The following is a 20,539-nucleotide window of genomic DNA, read 5'->3' as shown; positions in this document are numbered from 1 at the left end:
TAACAGACGTTTTGGAGCATGAGCTTTCGTGGGTGCTCCAAAACGTCTGTTAGTCTATAAGGTGCCACAGGATTCTTTGGTATTTTATTTGTGTTCCTGGTGATAAGGCCCACTGACACCATCTGCATTGCTATGTGTCACCTCCCATCTTTTATCACATTGCATCAGATAGCGAGCAATGTGGCTGTCTAGCTGTGAGGGGATGTGTCACAGCACGCTGGCCTAGGACTCTGATTTTCACAAGCGTGACACACCTGTTAGTTAAGGCCAGTGGCAGGAATTTAGCACCTCTGAAAAACAGACCTTTAGACACTGATTGGACAACTCCCTCCCTCCTCATCACATGGCTTCTCTGGGCCAGATTCTGTAAAATGCCAAGCACCTTTTGTAAGGTGCTGTGCACCCAGATGCTCACGGACATTAAGCCAAGAACTAGGAGGCACCTGTATCACACTGTGGGCCTGCTACCTTGCTGCTGTGCTCCTTTTGCAGCTGTGCAAAGTGGGTGAGGATTGCTATTGAACTGGAAGTCTCCACTCAATCATATTGCCGGTAGCTTTTGACATCCAGTTTGCTCAGGTGCAAATGGCAATACAATATACCAGGCAATGGAGAATCAGGCCTTTCGGGCCAGATGTTTAAATATATTTTAGGCCAGCGTTTTCCCAAATTTGGGATGCCACTTGTGTAGGGAAAGCCCCTGGCAGGCTGGGCTGGTTTGTTTACCTGCCGCATTTGCAGGTTCGGCTGATTGCTGCTCCCACCGACTGCGGTTCGCCGCTTCAGGCCAAGGGGAGCTGCTGGAAGCAGTGCGGGCCAAGGGACGTACTGGCTGCTGCTTCCAGCAGCTTCCATTGGCCTGGAGTGGTGGAATTGGCCTGGAGTGGCCAACTCAGATGAGCAGAAGGGTAACACCTACAGGGCTTTCGTCAAAAAATTATCCTTCCAACTTGTATTGCACTGTAGGAACTATATGAGAATCAAATGAGTGAAAATCAACAGCCAGGCTAAATGGAAGGACTCATTACCTAGTGATTAGAGCAGACGGCTGAGAGTTGGGACTCCTGGATTCTATTCCCATGTCTGTTACAGACTTAATTAGTGACCTAATTCTTAATTAGTGACCTTTTAAAAAACTGCTGTAAAATGGGCATTATACATATCAAGCTTAATTTTGTAATGTTATGAGACCCGAGGATGAAAGATGCAAGATAAATGGGAAGACATAATTGTTACAGTACAAACCTCCATCAATTAAGTGACTTCTGGTGTTGCCATCCTCATTCCAGAGCAGTCCTGCCATTTGGAAAGGATGGGCACGGCCCCAAAATAAGCCCGTCTCCATTTACAAAAGGGTACTGCCTTTTTCCAGGCAAACTTTTGTAAAGAAAAGAGGCTGGGATTGCAGCTGTGACATTCCTTCCATCGGACTCATCAATCAAAAAACCATGAAACACCATGGCATTCATGAATAATTCAGGCCGCTGAGAGGAGGCCATTAGATACTGACCCAACACAAACCTTGTCCCATCAATCTGTTTCCGAATGAAGCACAGGCAATGGCAGCATCCTGTTGAAAGAGCCCACACAAAGCACTTTTGATTTGCTTGCTAACGTGGCCCTCGAGTAAGAAAATCAATCCAAACACAACATGACACGTGAGTTTTATTAAGTCTGCGTTGTCGAGCCTGCATTATTTAATAGTGTCTCTGTTACAGCCTCTGCGAAGAGTTAAATCTCCTCAACAGAATCATGGATGGAGCTAGAATTAGTTAGGGAAAGCTGGACTACCTAGTATCTTCCTGCCATAGAGTAGTGATGAGATGGATGAACGTCCAAATCTCCATCTTCGATAAGCATCAGGGATCAGTTCAGATGCTTCTTTCCAGTCTGCCTGGTTGAGAAAGGAGGCTGGAAATGTCACAAGAGTAGGCTTTCTTCTATGAGATTTCCAGTATTTTCTGGGTCCGACTGAATACCACAAGAGACGCGTCTTCCCTGGTACTCCAGGACTTGTGGTTCTAACCACAGTAGGAAATGCAAAGTCCCAACTCAGAAAGGACAACTTCTGTGACCAAATAGAACAAAAACCGACCTTTACTATTAAAAAAAAATTGGAGGTTTGAGTGAAGGTTCTGGTTAGTTCAGTTCTTATTTGACCTTGCCTGATCTATTATTTTATAAAATATGCAAATTCCTTTGGCTCAGAGGCTCCCTGATTGTTAAACTGTCAAACTTCTGCTCCTTAATTGCATTAAAAATGGGAATGATCACGCAAGTCAAATACTTAATGTAAATCTACATTTAATAGCCTCTAACTGCTAAAAAGATCCCATCAGTTGCTAGCAGAAGGATCAGTCCTGCAAACCCTTTCCCCAGATCATTGGCTACAACCAAGGAACACACAGTGCAACTCAGGAATGGTGGTGGGGTGGGGCATGTACAATGGTAGCTTGTAAAGCCACCATTGTATTCCCCCAATCATAAAGACAGCTGTGCACTAAGTCAGGCCCCCAAAATATGTTGGCATAGCCTGAAACCTCAAGGGATTTGCTGGGGATCTGCAATGGATTGATCTCCTATGGGTGGCTGCACTGACTCTAAAGCAGCTTTGCACCATGGTGCAGGACAAAGCAGCTACAATGCAACCTACAATCTGGGCCTCTGACTACTGGACATGACTGGTGGTTCATTTCAGTGGAATTACTCGGGGTGAAAAGTAGAGCTTTTCCAACTAAATGGGTTTTTTTTTTTGGTCAGAAAATGATGATTAATTTAAACTGAAACTGTCCCTAGGAAAAGGTCAGTTTTGACAAAATATTTTACTTACAATTTTGAAAACAAACTTTCAAAATGGTCCAAGTTTCATTCAACATGAAAAATTCTGGTTTTCGAAGTTTGAAACCGTTGACCAAAGCCATTGTTTTTTGAGATTTTGAACCAGAATTTGCTGACAGGGAGCAGATCCTTGTAGTGTGACCCTTGTAATCCTTAGTCTATGGGAAACACTCGTTATCTTACTGTAGCACTTAGCTAATGTTAGCGCAGAGCTTTGAAGAAGCATAGTGCTATGTAAGTGTTGAGTGTCGTTATCATCTGAGCCGGCACCAATAAATCTTCACGGAAATTAAAATCCCAGCTCGTCTTTCATTTTGGTTCTGCTGAGACACTCTCTGCTCTGGATCTCGTGCCATGTCAATTCATTAGGGTGGTGTGGGGATCTAGGATGGTCAGGGATGGGAGAAATGGAAGAGGCCAAGTTGAGGGGTATGATAAAGATTCTCCTTCCCCATTCCCAGTAGAGCGTCCCTTGAACAGTTAATTCACACCTTGGCTATGCTAATTGTTTGGTCTTGTCCTCTCCTCTCTGTGGTGAAGATTAGAAGGGAGGTTCCCAGGGCAGCCACTTGCAGGGACCCCTGATGGCTGCTGCTAGGAAATCCTGGGTTGGAGGGAGGGAGGCAGTGGATTTGAAGTCCATGGGAATGCAGGATGCTCAGCGCCTCTCAACAGATAGTCAGCCCTTTGCAGAGGCTAAACTATCAGGCCCTAGTGAAGGAGTCTTCATGTGTGCAGTCATGTGTCACTGCAAATAAAAAAAGTTTGATTCTTCCACTTGCAACGGTGCTTCTCCCAAGCTACTGTGGCTGAAAGCTGCAACAGAGAGCGTGTTGATTCAGACTCACTCAGTCCATGCTGAGAAGCACAGGAGTAGTGGGAAAACCAGAATCTGAAAAATGGAAATGAAACTAAGGCTCGAGGGACTGGAGAGAGACAAAGTTAACAGAAACCCCGTTAGTAACGGTTTGGTGGTTTATGTTGCTTGTAATACTGCAGCAATGCCATTACTCTGCGGATTCCATTAGTTTTATATCATCTACTTCCACGTGCTGTTGATTCATACTGCCTGGTTTTCTTGGGGTTTATATGTCTCCATTACATTTCCCTGCAATCTCCAGGAATTAGAGCAGTGCTTTTTGGAATGCAGCAGTGAAGGTGGCATGCACATTTCCATGTTATAAAACCTCAGTCCAAGCAGTCTTTTTTTTTTTATTTCCTGACAAATGTAGAAATAAAATCAATCTGCTGGTAAGTTATAGAAGATAAAAAGAAACTGGTAGATGGGCTTCCTTTACAGTCTTACTGTTCCAAGTGACCTTGAGTTTCACAATACAATACTGCACACCCTTAGTCCATGTAAGTTTAAAGTGTACATACGTCTCTGGTACAGAGAAGGTATCCAGAGGGTAGAGGAGGAGAGGCAGTGAAATGGACTCTCCCTCATGATTAAAAGGTTGGAGGTAATAATTATTTTCATTTATCTAGTAACGTAGCCCAATGTTATTTGGATGAAATTAACCCCTGTAGAGCACAAGGCCTATGCACTACTTAAATCTGGATTGAGTCCTGTTTTGACGATTCAAGTGAAAATTCCACCTTAGATGCATTATTATGAATCATGTTTGTTACAGTAGCACCTAAGGACCAACCAAGATCACGGCCCTGTTGTGCTGAGAGTTGTACCAACACAGAACAGTAGGCAGTTCTTGCCTCAAACAGCTTACAATCTCAAGACAGACACAGGTAGGGGAAAGGGGTAGAACACACAGGCAGAGGAACAATGGGATCATGTTAGTTCGGCAAAACAAAAAATTGGTTTTGGTTGATTTTAGTTGGGCGGGGATAAACTTCATTTAGAATAAAATAATATTTAAAAGATAAATGCATACCCTAGTGTATGCACTGTTTGCCTATTATCACACCTTTACATTGCCCGTGTTTCAACCTTTGCTGGAGGCACATGTCATTTTGTTTCCAATTCAGATACTGCCTGTTACAGAATACAACTTCATACACACACTCACTCACCCATGCATAAACACTGCGATCGCTTTTCCTGAGACTTTACCTTGGTTCTTTCTCCTGTTGTTTTCCTTTCATCTGGAACACTTGCTCTTTGGCGATAGCAAATATGACACACAATAGTAATAAAAAACTATAACTAAAATATTATTCTGGCTTCTTGCAAATCTTTGCATATATTATATAGTGTTTGCTGCCTGCTTGGTGTAAGAAACGGGAGCTGAGGAGCCAAAGAGAGATATAGAAGGAGCCATTTGGAAAATGCAAGCATGAGGCACAAATGGATGCTTGATTTTTTACCCCTCGATCTCATTTCAGTGATGTCCCTTATTCGCTAGAACAGATGTGGAGTGTCTCCTTTCTGTTTTTCCATTGGATAAGATGGCAAACAGTTCCTCCTAATTAGGTGACTGATGAATGTCACCAGTTTGGCACAGCTCCCAAAGTTTGATTTTTTTTTTTAAATTAGCAATCAGATCTATTACTTTGCTTCCATATTGACCGTGTAGTGACAAAGTTCTGAGGAAGGAAATATTTTTAGGAAAGAAAACAATGAGAAAGGTTCCTGCCTCTAAGTGATATATGGGGTTTACTTAGCTCCTACTGTTTCCTGAAAGGGCACTCTGGAGAGTAAATTACTCTTGTTAATGGTGGCTAAATATATGCTCCTAAAATAGCTCATGTCCTATTGTTAATAAATAATCTGCAAACATGTCATCTCCCTTGGCTTTTTCAGTATATTTGGGAGCCTACACTTTTTTTGTGATGAAACTCCCCCCTGGCCCCTGATATTTTTTTAACTCCCCTCCCAATGCAAATAAATACATTCCTCAGATAGGGCTCCATCCCAAAGCTACTGAAATCAATGTAAAGGTGCCCACTGATTTCAATGGTGTTTGGACCATGCCCATGCAAAGGATATAGTCCGGGATCACAGGCCTCCAGCCAAATTGTCCTGCAAAACATTTTTTTAAATGTCTCCCATGCGACTTTAAAATCTCAGGATCTCTATGGCTTAGGCTGCAGCATGCTCTTACAATCTCGGACACAGATGGGTGAAATGAATTAGCTTATAGAAGCCATGTGCCCCTACACAAGTACATATTGGATGAACCAAGGTCAAACTGCTGTTGTTTCTTGGCTTCCAACTTCATTTTGGGAAGGTGGGTTCTGGATGACCAGGAGAAGAATGGACTGTCACTGGCTGGAACTTATAGCAGGCTCTCATTGCTGTGTACTGTAATTTTAAACCCCAGCAAAGAAATGACACACCCAAAATAAAACAACAAAGGGTGACTTTATGGGAGCAGGAAAATAGGATCTGGGGAAGGAAAGAATTAGGGTTAAATACTAAGTATGAAACATCAACAAATCAACCAATTACCCACCTCTCAATACTCACACCTCTTCCCCACCCACAACATCCTCCCTGGCACCTTCCTCGGGAGACGGTATGCTGAGGATGAGTCCAGAGATGAGTGCTGCAGCACTGTGAATGTTGGCCAGCTTAACCAAATATGTCCCCCATTGTGTCTTAGGTGGGTAGAGTCCTCTCCTGGCTCCCTGATCTGGAGTCCTATGGAGGTCTTGGCTGGCTCTTGGTATCGGGCCCCTGCCCCGTGGACCCAATCGGCCCCCTCACCCTTTCACTGCCAGCCGGCTGCATGATCTGCAGCCGGTTTTGTTCCAGACCGCGCCACGGAAACATCTGTACTCGCTCGTGCTCCATACCCTTCACTACCTCACCCTCGCATCCCGCCCCGATACCAAATGGCGGGACCTCCTGCCGCCTCTCGAGGGTGAGGAGCCCCGGTGGGCCAGCTTGTACTCTGCCCTGGTCCCGAGGCCTGCCAGGGATATCAGTTGGCGGCTCCTTCATGGAGCCGTGAGCACGGGCGTGTACTTGGCGCGGTTCACATCTGTCCCTAGCGCCTGCCCTTTCTGTGGTGAGAAGGAGACCTTGGCACACGTTTATTTGGAGTGTGCCAGGTTGCAGCCCCTGTTCCGGCTCCTCCTGAATATTTTCCTGCGTTTTTGGTTGCACTTTTCCCCTCATCTTTTTATCTACACGCTCCCCATCCGTGGCCCCAAGAAGTCGCGGGATCTCCTTCTCAACCTCCTCTTGGCCCTGGCCAAACTGACCATCTACAACACCAGGGAGAAGAGGTTGGCCGACGGGATTTCCTGCGACTGTAGGGCCTATTTCCGTTCCTCCGTCTGCTCACGCATCCGGGCAGAGTTCCTCTGGGCGGCGTCCACTGGCTCCCTTGACGTCTTCGAGGAGCAGTGGGCGTTGTCCGGGGTTCTTTGCTCGGTGTCCCCATCGGGTTCCCTTCGTTTAGCCCTATGACCTCACTCCCGATCCTGGTTTTTTTCATTAGTTGTCCCCCGTAATTATTTGGTGTCCCAGACCTGTGGGTCCTCCCCTTAGGCTGGGGGGAGGCCCTTTAGAAGTGGGTGGGCTTCGCCCGCCCACCCCCGCTGGATGCCAATAGGTAGCTGGCACTGCATTGGATCATTGCCACTATGGACACTGGTTTCTGCAGAGCTGGAGCTGCCTGAGCCGTGCACTAGATTCTAGAGCAGTTCAATGACTCCTTTTGTGGGAAGGTGGAGTTAACCAGAGACTCCCTTGGCTCCAAACCCAAAGCTCAGAATTGAAACTAAACTAGTCTCTTTTTCTCCGAATCAGGTTGACCCCTCCCACTAAGGGGCTGAGCAGCCCTGGCTCACCATTGGCCCAGCAAATTGCTCGATCATATCACTTCCATGCAGCAGCCTCCCTATTGGCCTCAGCAGGAGTTTCTAGCTCATTGTGTCCCAATCCCTGACTTCAAGCATGTTAGGAAGTGGTACCAGAGGGCTCTGGATTGGTAGCCATAGGGTAGGACCCCCTGGAGGCTCAGTCTGGAGTTCTAGGAGCTAGCATACTCCAAATGGTAGTTAAACCATGCTCCTGGTGTGAGCAGTAGAGTGATACCAAGAATTACTGGGAGTACAATCTGTTAAAGTTACCAACCCTCCAATATTGTCCTGGAGTCCCCAGGAATTAAAGATTAATCTTTAATTAAAGATTATGTCATATGATGAAACCTCCATGAATATGTCCTACCAAAACTGGCAACCTTACAACCCGAAGATAAAACCAAAATCTCAAAATTATCATTTTTGCAGTTGTTGAGTCTTCTAATGGGCTGTTCCCTGTTAATCCCTCACTGAGATGAAGCAACTAGGGCTGAAAATGCTAGTCACCTTAGAATAACACAATGAATAAAATAGTAGGTCTCTAGTTTAAACTCATCTAATTGTAGTAAAGCAGCAGTGCCAAGGGGAAATGGCTGACACGTGAGAGGCCGTGAGCTTCGTAGAATCTGCTTTAGTTCCAAAAAATGGCCAAATCTTTCGGTTCTTCTCAGGAGTGTCAAATAGCAGGGCTTCGGCATGAGACTTCTCAAGACATTGTTAGTCTAACTGGATTCCAGAACAGGTTCCCTCATGGTATTTAGCACAGTGGCCACTGCTTAATACTCTAACCGCTGTCGTCTCTATTTACATTGTGCTCCCCTTGGTCTGTTTGTTGCATCCACCTGTTCTTTCTGCTCCGTGCTTGGCTTGTAAGCTCTTTGGAGCAGGGGGACCATCTTTTTGTTATTTGTGTTCAGTGCCTGATCTTTGATTTTAGGCCTCTAGTTGCTATCACAATAACTAATAAATGATGATAATAGCAACTTTCCCTCTTTTTTCCTTGAGGGAAATGGGAAGTTTGGAGGCTGCAATGAAACGTAATAAAAAGAGAAAGAGTCTACCTGGACCTCAAAAAGATTCAGATTCAAAGAGTTCAGGATCAGGCTAAGACTTGGCTTTGTTTTTATTTTTCAGAATGGCTTTGCCCATCCCTAGTGATCCTAGTCTTTGAAGGTGCAGTGTGGTGTGGACTTGCACAGCAGGTTTTAGAAAGATAAAATGATTGATTGCCACAGTCTGGTTTGCAAATCTCCCAGGATGACACACTTGGAAATGAGCTTCTTTCCTGGTGAAATGTTTTAAACCAATCAAATAATGCCCCCTTTGTTTATAATTCAGTTACACTCTGAGCAGTAGAAGTAGACAGTTGAGACCTGAACCAATATCTAATATTGTAGATCTCCTCCAGCTCTTCCTTCTGTGGAAAAGGTTAGCTTTTAAGAAACTACCGACCTGATTCACCACTGTGTCACTCCTGTTTTACACCCAAATCTCTAGTTATACCAGCATAAAACTGGAGCAATGCAGTGCCCAATCAGGCTGTCACAGAGTCACTAACCACACTGTCACCTCGTGCTGGCCATTTTGGGAATTAGTTCTGGTCAGCAGGTGTGCCCTCTGGTGGTGGTGGCTTTCCGTCCTTGTGTCTGTCTGCAGACCCACTGCTGTTCCAGTCTCACTGAATCTGCTTCATAGCACAGCCCCTCTGGCTGGGTCACAATCCAGGTTCCCCCCTTCTGGGGATCTCCTTCCACAAGTCTCGCTGCTCCTCGCAGCAGCTTGGCAGTCCACAGCCTGGCTGCTTCTTCAGTGATGAGTTGGAGGGAGGGAAGGAGAGGGAATCCGGGCCTGCCCACTACTCTGGGTCCCAGCGCAGGGACCCTGTAAACAACAGCTTCCTGCTGTCCCTTCTGTCTTTCTTCATCAGTCAGTCTCAATCCCCTGGGCCACTTCCCCGCAGCTGCAGCCCCTTCAGCTCTTGCCTCTGGCTCCTTCACCCTCTTCCCAGGGCCTTGGGCTTGCAAGTCCAAGGAGTCTGGTTCACTGTGCTAGTTCTGCAGCCCTCTGGGAAGCCAGTCCCCTCCTGACTTGCTCTGGCCTGCAGCTTCCTTTTGTATGGACCAGCTGAGGTTCTTTTAAATACGGCCGATCGCGGCTCCCATTGGCGGCAGTTCGCTGCTCCAGGCCAATGGGAGCTGTGGGAAGCAGCGCAAGCCGAGGGATGTGCTGGCCACCGATTCCCGCAGCCCCCATTGGCCTGGAGCAGCGAACCGCAGCCAGTGGGAGCCGCGATCGGCCGGACCTGTGGATGGGGCAGGTAAACAAACCAGCCTGGCCCGCCGGGGGCTTTTCCTACACAAGCGGTTGACCGGCTTTGAGAACCACTGAAATAAGGTATTTTACAGAGTGACACCTAGTGGCTGAACAGTATAATGCAGTTTAGCATTCCACCACATCTCCCGCTCTAAGTTCTACATGCCTACCATTTACAGTATTATACTATCATGGTGTCTTTGAAGCTCAGTATGTATCAGTCTGTTAAGTGTCTGTGAATCATACTGGTGTTCTAATTACATGATCATAACATGTAACACTTGGTCACCGGCTTTCTGTTAGTTGCAATGACTGGCTGCGGTTGGCTTGGAATCCTTGAGACTTTTTCTTCATCTATCATCTGTAGAGTTTACCCTGTTAATTGTTCTTTCTGAGGAACACATGGTAGATGTCGACAGTTTCTGTTCAACTCTTCACTGTCAGACTTGATCATATATGATCTGGGCACTGAATTTTTTTTCTTTACGTCAGCGAAAATTATCCACCCTTTTTCTCCATCCAATTTGACATAAACCTGGTTCTAGATGTGACAGTTCTGTAGCTGAGTGATGTCTGTTCTAAAAGTGTTCATAAACTCTTTTAACCTTTTGATCCAGTTTGCCTACTCTCTTCATGTGTGGTCGCTTAGGAAACAGTGTTTTACCCAAAGTTGGAAAAGTAGTTCTGAGTTGACTTCCCATCAGGAAGTGTGCTCGACTATATCCAGTGGCTACTATTGGTGTTGATCTATAATTCAGAAGAGCAAGGAATGGATCTGCCTGCTGTAGGATTTTCTTGGCTGTTTGTACAGCTGTGTCAGCCTCTCCTTTCACATGTGGGTAATGTGGGTTGCTAGTAATATGATCAAAATCATATTTCATTTGGGATGACTTAAATTCTGCTGCAGTGAATTGTGGTCTGTTATCCATCACCAGTTGTTCTGGAATACTGAAGTAAGCAAAAGTGCACTTCAGTTTCTTGATAACTTTGGAATATGTTATGTCTGTCAAGTACATTATTTCTATATACATGGAAAAATAGTTCATGATGACCAGGTAATGATGTCCTCTGTCAGGTAAAAGTGTTTGTACACTGCATGGTTCAGTATTGTCTCTTAAATGGATATGTACTGGATCACCTCTCAAAAGTCCTATACCATCAAATTCTCCATTGAGTTCTTCCACCTTTCTCACTAGGTCCATTGTGGCCTCCACGCTGCAGCTGAGAAAGTTATTGGCTTTTGATCCTTTGATCACATGCACTCTGACTGCATAGCTTTTGTCCCTGTAGGATGTTTCTGGGGTGGATTGACCCATGCAGTGCAGAGTACCTCCAGGGCTAGTTAGAGCTGTCTCAGGTGACTTCAGCTCTGGGAGCAATGAAGGTGATTGTAAATCCCTTCTGAGATGACTGTGACATCAGCTCCAGATTCAATTTTAAAGTCAATAGTCTTGCCAGGAATATTCAGTTTCCCTCTCCAGGCAGGCTCTATCTCATCACAAGTGATAAATCCCAGAAACAATGGCTCTTGAATGTCTGTAATATGAGTCAACTCCCTGACTGCTTTGATGTGGCAAACAGCTGCAAAATGTGCATATTTTATGCATATATTATACCGCGTACCTCTGGCTGGACATACATCATCTTGTGGGATGTGAGTTTTTCCACACCTTAGACATGTAGGCTGGAATTTGTCCCTCTTTTCCCAGGAGTTATCTCCCCTTTTCTCGTGGTTTTATGATAATGACTTCTAACACTCTAGTGTCTGTTTATCGCCCCTAAAGAGATAATGTGGGTGTAATATTTTAATGTTTTGGATTTCCAAAGATCAGGTTTCAGCCAGCATATGCAGAGTGCTTATGCAACAGTCAATATTCCCCTCCCTAGTTCTTAAATTCTAGGATGCAAACATGCTTTTTCATAAACCAAATTTCTCTGAGGTATAAATTATGCATCAAACATAGCCATTTCATAGTCATCTTTGTGACAGTCTTCAGTAAAGTTAAAGGATTTAAAGATATGCTCTGCTTGTTTTTCCACAGCATAAATTAAAGACAATGCCTGCATATCTCCAGTTTTTTAGCACAGCTTGGTAGCAGTGCAAAATCTTGCATGGCACTGTTTCCAGTCTGTCCATTCTGAAGGTTTGTCAAAGCTGAAGGTCTCTGGGGCATTAAAGAGTGGCATGTTAATGAGATCCTGCTGCCTCTGTGGTTGTTCCTTGTGTCTGCAACCATTGTTGCTGTTCATAGACTCATAGATTTTAAGGCTAGAAGGGACCATCATAATCAGTTAGTCTGACCTCCTGCACATTGCAGGTCACAGAACCTCATCCACCTACTCCTGTAATAGACCCCTAACCTTTGGCTAAGTTACTGAAGTTCTCAAATCATGGTTTAAAGACTTCAAGTTACAGAGAATCCACCAGTTACACTAGTTTAAACTTGCAAGTGACCTGTGCCCCATGCTGCAGAGGAAAGTGAAAAAAACCCAGGGTCTCTGCCAATCTGACTTGGGGAAAAATTTGTTCCCAATCCCAAATGTGGTAATCAGTTAGACCCTGAGCATGTGGGCAAGACCCACCAGCCAGACACTTGGGAAAGAATTCTCTGTAGTAACTCAGAGCCCTCCCCATCTAGTGTCCCATCACCGGCCACTGGAGATATTTGCTGCTAGCAGTTGCAGATCAGCTTCATGCCATTGTAGGCAGTTTCACCATCCCATTCCCTCCATGAGTTTATCAAGCTCGGTCTTGAAGCCAGTTAGGTTTTTTTCCCCACTGCTCCCCTTGGAAGATGGTTCCAAAACTTCACTTCTCTGATGGCTGCAAACATTCACCTAATTTCAAGCCTAAACTTGTTGATGGCCAGTTTATAGCCATTTATTCTTGTGTCCACATTGGTGCTTAACTTAAATAACTCCTCTCTCTCCCTGGTATTTATCCCTCTGATGTATTTATAGGTAGCAATCATATCTCCCCTCAGCCTTCTTTTGGCTCGGCTAAGCAAGCCAAGCTCTTTGAGTCTCCTCTGGGAAGGTAGGTTTTTCATTCCTCAGATCATCCTAGTAGCCCTTCTCTGTACCTGTTCTTCATTTATTCCTGATACCATGTCATGTAATTCTGTAAAACTGGTAACAAAGCTTGCTTATTATACACACCAAATGTGTTCATCAAAAGATCCCTTAATGCTTTGCCAGGTATGGCTGAGGTTAATTTTAATCAGGTATTTTACACACCTAGTAGCTACACTGAATAATACAGTTTAGCATCCTGCTACAGCTGCTGCTAGTGAATGAAATACAACCCATTTTTCTGCTTGTTGCTAGGCGTTAGACCTGCAACAGTCCAAATTAGTGCCTGGCCATTGGTGTAATATACTCAGATTGAAAAGGGAAATTAATATCTTTGCCGTGATTACATGGACATCTATCTGAATTCTGCTGGTATTTCAATTTAGTCTTTTCAAAATACATAGATTAGGGGTTTGATCCAATGTCCATGAAATCAGTGAGAGTCTTTCCATTGATTTCAGTGAGCTGTGGATGAGATTTTAGGAAAGTAACAAAATTATGCATACATAATAAAATGTCTTACTTGTTTATTATTCCCTACATTTGAGGAGCTCTGAGTGCTTTTAACAAATTAAGTGACTATTTTAAAGATGGGAAAACTGAGCGACAGAGAGGTCAAATGACTTGCCTGAACTCACTAACTGAATCAGCAGCAGAATCAAGATCCGAACTCACGTCACTTGTATCCCAAACCCCCACTGTAATCACAGGAAAAAACCCAACCATCATTGGCTTTCATTCAGAACAGAGAATTTCACACAATTTGAGACATTTCCTCCTCCCTGTGTTTGTCTCTACAGAAGAACACTTGGGGGCATTCAGTGCTGGGTGACATTTTATACACCATTTTATATCACCGGCAGCGTGCCTTTCGCTGATATCTGCTACCTCCTCTGGGGATGGGCACTTGCTTTGATTTCTCTTTTTCTGACAAGGCCGTGTGTCAACACGATGCCATCAGAGGTGAGGTTATCCCTGTCAGACGCTGCCTAGCTTTGTTTGAAATTTCATCTGGATGCTTTTCTTGAAATGAAGTTGCATCTTTGTGGGAATTAACTGTATTTGCAAAACCATTCATGAATTAAATCTTGCATAAGCAATAACAATGTTATATTTATAGACAGTGCCTTTCATTCCAAAGGGCTTTACAAACTGTGTGTGCATGTTGTGTGTGAGTGCAGAGCTGCTCAGAGGATTCAAGGGGCCTGGGGCAAAGCAATTTCGGGGGCCCCTTCCATAAAAAAAAGTTGCAATATTATAGAACACTATATTCTCATGGGGGCCCCTGTGGGGCCCAGGGCCTGGGACAGATTGCCCCACACGCACCTCCCCGGCAGCCGTGTGTGTGTGTGTGTGTGTGTGTACAAAAATTAGTTCATTCCTCAAAGAAATTCAGCCATCTCCAGGGCAGAATTCTGCTACCTCTCAAATCTATCTAGCTTCGTTCTCATACTGTGCCCATTCTATGCTTTGCAAATGCACCAACTCCCTCTTTCCTCTTCCCTCACAGCTTTACATTATCCACTCAAAACAAATGACGCCTCCAATCCTTGAATTCATTTACAATATTTCCAAAGCTTCCTGTAAGGAATATTGTGTTTGTATTTTAATTTACATCAGTACTAGTTCCCACCCCACCGTGCTGACATGGGTTACCGTTGGAGAAAGGGGGAAAAAGACAACCAAAAAACAAAATAAAAATCACCGTGTTTTTATCCAAACCGGCTTGTTTGTTTTTTTATACCCAAGGGTCTTTACATTGAATTAAAACAGATCCTTACCCTACTCACTGAGAAATTGCGACCCACATTAGTATTTTTATACTTTGCAATAAGATCCCCAACACCACCTTTTCTGCAGACTGTAAAGGATGGAACCTCTCTCTCCCACTCAGCCCATCGTAGCCAAGACTCTCCTTTGATCAATTTACCAGTTCTATTCTGCATCTCAAGATATTTCACCAGATGTTCATAAACCTTTGTCAGATCTAGGTGGCATCCTGGCTACAGTGACGTCGTTGGGAATTTTGCTATTGACTTCAATAGGGCCAGGATTTCCTCTGCAGAGCTTAAGTATAGAGGATATGTCATTACTGCTTCAGAATTTAACAGGGTTAGTCAGGTGGACACTGATGCATCAACATCAACCCTCTTACGCTCCTAAATAGACATGTTTTGACCTTGGTAATGGTAGAGCAAGTGCCAGCTGGAATGATTTGCTACTTACTATTCAAAAGTTTGTGTTGGTGTATGACTGTGATACACTAATTAAAATACCTCCAGAGACTTCAGAGTCCAGGTAACTCCGTTCTTGGGACAATAGCCTTTGTCTGTAATAGCACTGGTACTCATCCTTGGAGTTTAGAGCTATTTCCTCACTCTGTGAATTGTCCACCAGTCGATCACAATTTTTTGTGGTGGTTTGTGATTTGAAATTGTTTGACAAGTACTTTTTTCAAGCACATTTCAGTCTCTGGTCTGCTTCCACTGGGATTTGCTGTGAGAATTCGTCCAAGTATAGGAGAGTTGAAATATGATACCCAAGCCAAGTGACTGGACTCCTGAGGGTACACATATGCTGCACACTCCTTTTGGTGGCATGCACAGTGTAGTCCCCCTAGCCTGAGTATAAACGGCAGTCTAGATGGTGAGGCACTACTTAGATGAGTAAATACACACCTGAATCTGACACCTGTGTATATACACCGGTATATATAACCTACAGGGCTCTCCTCTCACCCAAGCTGTTTCTCCTATTCTATACTCCTATTTTTAGCAGTGTAGTGTGCACTTCTCCCCCCAACCCACTGCTGGAGACTTTCGCCAGCAGGGAAAGACTGACAGAAGGGAGGAAGGAGGAAAAGGCTCCAGCAGCTCTCTGCTGCTGGCTTGCAGTTCCCTGCTGCAGGAGTCTTTCTGTGAGGCTAGGAAAGGTTCATGAAAGATGCTGAGCCTTTCTCCATTGCCTCCTGCCTGCCAGAGCCTTCACTGAGGTATGTAGCCACACTGTGCAGTATGGATCCCGCATGCTGCCACAGGAGGTGTGCAGTGTAGCCTCAGCCTTGGCTCTGTCCTCTGATTGCAGGAATTGGCCTTTGTAAATGGCTTGTGCGCTGAGTGAATTTCCTTGTGAAATTGATTTTGCTTGGAGGCTCACCAAATCGAGGCTAGGGCCCAGCATGTGCTCGCCATGCACATTCACCCAAATAGAACACTGCTCACGTGAGTGTTGGTGGAGCAGGAAGGGGCTATAGTGGCTACAAATGGCCATGGCTGACTCAAAATGCAATTCAGAATGTGGGAAAAAAACATTCTAGAAGAAGCTTTCCAGGAATGCTAAGACCCACATTTATATCAACAGATGTTGGATTGGGTTTTTAAACACCAAATGTGCCCAGACACTGCATCTGGACACACAAAGGTCTATAGGTCTCTAGCATCTTTCCAGATTAGGGGCCATTCCCATGCAAGATCCAACAAATAGTCTTTCTCTTTCATGCCCCTTCTGTAAAATACGTAGCCCTCCGTGGCTTACAGGACCCAGAAACTACAGCTATGTCTACTCAACTCTTAAGATTAGCCTGGTTACGCTGATGGGGCAGCCCAAATTTTACAGTACTGGAATTCCTGTTTCCCCCCCTTCCTTATGGGGTGACTAGCTGGTTCCTAAACTGCGAAGAAGTCTTGCCCCAGATATTCTAATGTTTCTGTCTCTTCCAAACAAACGGCTGGAGGCTGTCTGGAATGCGTTGTATGTTACGGAGTTATTGAACAGTTGAGTTTCACTGCTGCATTTTGCACCTTGCTGTGTTTTAATCCTATTTCCAATAAAAGGCAAAGAGACATTAACATCAGCTGGAAGAGAACTTGACCCAAAGACCTTGCAGCCTCTTGTGGAGACACGGACCTCATATAAATAGCTGGGTGTTCATGCTCCTGCTCCTATTCATTATGGTCAAAGTCTGAGCTCATGTCTGTTTCTTAACGCACAAAGAGTCTATAAATTTAGGGATGTTTGAGTCTTGTGTTTCCTTAAGTGAAATGTCACATTATGATAAGACTCTGCTGTATGAATGTTGGCTTTTTAAGATCCTATCTCAGAAAAGATGCTAGAGCTATTTTGGGCTCTGCAATTACACCCTACAAATAAATCCTCGGCTACTATAGAAATATAATATCACCAAAAAAGCAGCAGCAAATAGGATTTTACTTTACATTGGAGAAGACATGATGTCACTTTAGTGTTTCATTACCAGTATAATTGTAACAGATTTATTTAACCACTTATTCAACAGCTAGTTTGCAGAGCTTCCTGGGGCTGCTGCTGATGTTGGGCAGCTGATAGAATTATTTAAATGATAAATGCAAAAGATAATTTGATTTAAAAATTGCTCTGAGGATCTGAAAAAACCGCAGTATATATACCACATTTCATTTAAGATTCCAAGAGGATGTAGAATCTGATCTCCGATTTTGTCTAGTCTCACTTTTAGCCTCTTGAAATGGTCAATCTTTTTTGATGATTTTTTTAAATTAATTTTATTCTTAAACTAAATAGAGCTACATGTTGTAGTCATTAAGGCCCTGGTCCAGTAATGCAGTGTTTCCCAAACTTGGGATGCTGCTTCTGTAGGGAAAGCCCCTGGCATGCTGGGCCAGTTTCTTTACCTGCCGTGTCCTCAGGTCCGGCCGATCGCGGCTCCCACTGGCTGCGGTTCACCACTCCAGGCCAATGGGGGCTGCAGCAATGGCAGCCAGTATGTCCCTTGGCACGCACCGCTTTCTGCAGCCCCCATTGGCCTGGAGCAGCGAACCGCGGCCAATAGGAGCCGTGATCTGCTGAACCTGTGGACTTGGCAGGTAAACAAACTGGCCTGGCCCGTGAGGGGCTTTCCCTACACAAGTGTCATCCCAAGTTTGGGAAACACTGCAGTAAAGCATTGAAGTAGATGTGTTACTTTAAGCACATGAGTAATTCCACTGGCTCATACATTGATGGCTATATATTTGTGGAAGACCCTGAGTCACCAAATCACATAAGCACTTAAGTCTCATTAAAATCTCTGCTTAACATCAGACATATGCTTTGATGAATGGGGGTGAATTTCAGAACATGCTTTAAGCAAAAATGTGCTTAAGTGCTTTACTGGATCAGGGCTTATTACAGCAAAACTCACATTGATATCCATCCATAATTTACAGTGGTTTACATGAACATATATAAATCTTGCAAACTATTCCTCATGATTATTGTTGTGACACATAGTAGCATTCATACTCCTGGATTGGATAATTCCTAAACCCAGAAAAATCTTTGCAGATGGCTATCTGAACTCTTGTCATGTCAGTGTTCATGCAAATACGCTTACAGGAATGTATCTGATGTTTTCTCTTTTCACAAAATACATCCTTCACGGAAAGTGAATAAAGAGTGTCAAATTCTGTTGAAGTGGGTTTGTGGCTTCTTTTCAAACAAACGTTTGTGAATATTTCTTTGTGTCTAGTTAGGACCCTGCCTCCCAGTCACAGAATGTCTGGTGCAGATTAAACTGAAACGTGATTTGATCTTACTTCCTAATTTTAGCTGAGAAACTCAAAGGGCTCTATATTAGTGCAATGGAGTATGTTCCCAAGATATATTCAATAGAGGAAAACAGTGCAAAACACCATTGTATTCAAAGATGGTCTGGCTATAACCTGCCTAGAGAAGGATTTGACAGCCGCATCCAACCAGATGTGAAAATACCCACCACGTCTAGGTAGTGAATACTATTTTATTAACTATGGATTGATACTTTGTCCTTGCAAAGACTTTTTCTTGAGGCATCTCACCAGTAATTTAAGCTCTCGAGTCCCCTGTGATATGCATAAATAATTAGCAAACATATTTTACACAAGGACACGTTAAAGCACCATTTTTTTAATGTGGTCTCAACTCACAGAAACCAGCCAAGACTCTGATGCAGGTGAAGTCAGAAAGTTCCACTGCTATCCCCCACTCTAAGCTTTCCTTCCACTTAAAGCTGGCAAGACAGTCACTTCAGCATGATCATGGTTCCTCCATTGCCCAGAGCAGATCTGTCATCGCCCACCCCAGAATATGTTACTTTTGCCAGTGTGTGTTTTTCTGACTTCTCTCCTCAGTTCTTCTGCCTACTGTGCCACCAGCCCAAGCCAAAACCACCTTCTACAGCTTGACCACCTCACATCCAGAAGGTCACACATGCATGTTTTTCTGCTGGTTGAGAAGAAGTGGAGAGATGCAATGCAAGAAGTTGACCCAGGCTCCACTTAGCCCATGCTGTCACTGCAATGCCTCCTCCTCTTCCTCATAACTATTCCCTCACCCTCGCATTATTTATTTATTGATGGTGTTAAATGGCCTTGTCAAAAGCAACTCTTTTCAGACCATTAACGCTACAATGGATGATTGTTTTCCACCGCACCCCATGAATAATTCCCACCGCCTGCTGGCACAGGCAACCCCAGTGCCAAGGGCTCTTTTGGGGAAATAGTGTTGTTAGAGGTAGTGATAATGAAAGGAGTCTCTTCTGGGAGCAGTGTGCACTCATTAATCTAAGGCCGGGGTAGGCAACCTATGGCACACGTGCCGAAGGTGGCACACAAGCTGATTTTCAGTGGCACTCACACAGGCCAGGTCCTGGCCATTGGCTAGGGAGCTCTGCATTTTAATTTAATTTTAAATGAAGCTTCTTAAACATTTTAAAAACCTTATTTACTTTACATACAATGATAGTTTAGTTATATATTATAGACTTATAGAAAGAGACCTTCTAAAAACATTCCAATGTGTTACTGGCACACGAAACCTTAAATTAGCGTGAATGAATGAAGACTCGGCAGACCACTTCTGAAAGGTTGCCGACCCCTGCTCTAAGGGAACGATAGTATCGTCTCACACAATGCATAGCTTTTTCCATTCTAGAAGCTACTAAGTCTTTGTAAAGCCCAAGTCAAGGAAAGGGATAAATAACTCTAGTTACTCCAAGAGAGGGCAAATAGTCCAGTGAGTAGTCTGCCAACACACTGATGATTTTTTAAATGAACTTACATCAACTGTATTCACAACCCTTTTGTGTTCACTTTCCACAAGTACTCCACTGAACAGATTTGCTGGCAGGAATGTTCTGGGAATCAGTAATTTTTAAGGGATAGTTAGAATATTCACACAGGCATATTCATACCCTGGAATCTTGATTCTCTACAATGATAACTGATTCTCAACTATGGTTCTCACGTGGTGATGGCAAGAGCTTGCAATCCACATTAAATTGTTGGGTATGTTCTAAATCTGCCAGTTGTCTTTCCAGTGTCAATAGAAGTGTTTGTGATAAACCAGACCACGCTCATCACTAGCCAAAAGACTGATAAACTGTCTGGCACCCTGAAGTCACCTCTAACTATTTTAGGGGCATTTTTTGTTCACAGGTTTTTTTTCTCTCCTGAGTAACTTCGTTTTGAATACCCTGGAGATTTGTGAATATATTTGTCTGAGCACATGAATACACATCCAGCATATGTGGATA

The sequence above is a fragment of the Gopherus evgoodei genome, chromosome 10, assembly GCF_007399415.2.
Source record: "Gopherus evgoodei ecotype Sinaloan lineage chromosome 10, rGopEvg1_v1.p, whole genome shotgun sequence".
Classification (NCBI taxonomy): Eukaryota; Metazoa; Chordata; order Testudines; family Testudinidae; genus Gopherus; species Gopherus evgoodei.
This window is presented reverse-complemented; position numbering follows the sequence as displayed.